This window comes from Macaca fascicularis, chromosome 2, assembly GCF_037993035.2.
Source record: "Macaca fascicularis isolate 582-1 chromosome 2, T2T-MFA8v1.1".
NCBI lineage: Eukaryota > Metazoa > Chordata > Mammalia > Primates > Cercopithecidae > Macaca > Macaca fascicularis.
In genome coordinates, this window is record NC_088376.1 from 101,691,054 (window position 1) to 101,693,419 (window position 2,366).

Consider the following 2,366-nt stretch of genomic DNA (forward strand, 5'->3'; position numbering starts at 1 on the left):
CTGTAACTGCCTTGGCCTCATTCCGTGGGTGTGGATGCTCCTGCTTGAAACGCATTTTCCAGCCCGCCAAATTCTTGGGAGAGTTTCTTCCACTCTCCAAGCGCTGAGAGCTACAAAGTTCAATCTGGCTTTCCAGATTTTTTTTCCTTACCATTACTAACGGAAGAAATCAAGAAGCGCGGGGCAGAAGGGCCCTGCTCCCTCCAATCAGAGCCTAGCCCGGGGCCAGAGCAGGAAGCGCGGCGGTGGGACGCGCGGTGACAGCCCCTCGCCCCCCGGGACCCGCCAGCCAGGGCAGAGGTCAGTGCGGTCTGTGTGGCCGCTGCGCGACAGCTCTGGGCCCGCGCCTCTCGCTTCCTCCCGCCAGGCAAGTGAGAGGATAAACCATGGGGCGGGGGCAGTGCGCCCCCACCAACCGCGCCCCCCGCGCACGGACCCCCACTACACGCGCGTCCCAGGCGGGGTCGACCCAGACGAGCCACGGAGCGGCGCGCAGCCCCACTAGCAGGGCGGCCAGGACCCACGCGCGCGGGTCCACGCAGCCACCTATATAGGTGACAAAACACTCAGGAAGCCGTCATGCGGGGCCGGGAAAGAGCCCCCACCCTGAGTCACGGACTCCCTCGTCCGAAGGTTCGCGCAGTCCCCTCGGTGAGTCTGGCGAAGCAGTCTCGCTGCCAGGGAGGGCAGGGAGGGCGGCGGAGTCTCCCACTCGCGGTGACCCGGCCCCGCCCCACGAGTGGGACCTCGCAGGGCCCCCTCTGCCGTACGCGGGGACCAGCCACGCCGCGGGGGACCGGGCAGAAGCCAGCGCCCGGGTCCATGCAGCCCCCTCCGCGACAGACGCGGGGAGCCGAGGAGCAGTAGGGACCGGCCCCCACCCGCAGGGCGACCAGGACCCCCGCGCGGGCCCACCCGGTATCGCAGCAGGCGCGAAGCCCCCGGTGCCACCCGAGCCCGAGACAAAGCCCAGGCGCAAGGACCCCGGATCCCGACCTCGGACCCTGCGGAGCCCAGCTTGGAGCCGCCACGCCCGGGGCAGAGACCCCCGCCCGGTCCGGAGACCCCGTCGCCCGTCCCGCCGTCTCACCTCAAGCCGCCGCCTCGCAGCGCTAGCTCCTCGCCGCGGCGCCTGGGCCGACTGGAGCGCAGCTGAGCAGCCGACAGAGCCGCCGCAGCCTCAACAATGGAGCCCCGGGGCGGGGCCGCCGCCGCCGCTTCAGCCCGTGTTCCCCGCTCAGGATCCGGCTCGGATCAAGGAGCTGCACCTGGCGCGGGGCCCCGGCCGGGAAACACACCGCGCAGGTGCACACCGTCCCGCCCGCCGCCCCGCCCCCAGCGGTGCCGGTCGCCCAGGGCCCGCCCCCCGACCAATGGGGAGCGAGCTGCGCGGAGAGGGCGGGGCCTGGGGGGGAACAAAGGGAGGTTGGGCGGGGCGGCGCTGGGACTGGGCGTGCGGGGTCCTAGGGGAGGACCGGACGCAAGAGCTGGCCGGATCCTGGCCTCCTAGAAGACCCAGCTCAACGTCCACCTGGAGTCTGCTCTACAGGACGCGCTCATCTCAAGCCCAGAACTCAGGCTTTTAGGGCAGAGAGCGAGAGACAGGCTTGCTTTACAAAAAGGGAAACTGAGGTCCAAGGAATAGGATGGCCTGCTGCCCGAAGTCACGTAGTCCCATTCACTCGTTCACCTTGTCATTCAGCAAACATTTGGAAGCACGTATGGTGGGCGTTAGGAGTGAAGTAGGGCCGGGCGCGGTGGCTCAGCACCTGTAATCCCAGCACTTTGTGGGGCCCAGGCAGGTGGATCACTTGAGGCCAGGAGTTCGAAACCAGCCTGGCCAACAAGATGAAACCCAATCTCTGCTAAAAATACAAAAACTTAGCCGATCGTGGTGGCGCGTACCTGTGGTTCCAGCTACTGGGAAGGCTGAGGCAGGAGAATCGTTTGAACCCGGGAGGTGGAGGTTGTAGTGAACTGAGATGGTGCCACTGCATGCGCTCCTGCCTGGGCGACAGAATGAGACTCTGTCTCCAAAGAAAAAAAAAAAATTAATAGATGGGAAGTAGAAGCGAACTTAGGGCTTCCCTGAAGGAGCTTGGCCAAGGAGTACCTGAAATGTCTCTGCATCTCTTTAAGGTCTGATAAAGGAACCAGGAGCGAGCGCTAATCACTTCCCTTTCCTGCCTCAAAGCTTTCATGTGTTTGCTGTTCCCCGCCTGAAATGCCAAGTTCCAATGGTATTTATTTATTTATAGAAATGGGGTCTCCCTATGTTGCTCAGGCTGGTCTCAAACTCCTGGCCTCAAGCTACCCTCTCGTCTCAGCCTCCCAAAGTGTTGGGATTACAGGCATGAACCACTGTC

The 2,366-nt window shown here is 64.3% G+C and overlaps 1 pseudogene; it reads left to right on the forward strand.

Annotated features, from left to right (window-relative positions):
- The first annotated feature begins 500 nt into the window (after positions 1-500).
- On the forward strand, positions 501-1,726 carry LOC123571623 (uncharacterized; annotated as a pseudogene).
- Positions 1,727-2,366: the final 640 nt, after the last annotated feature.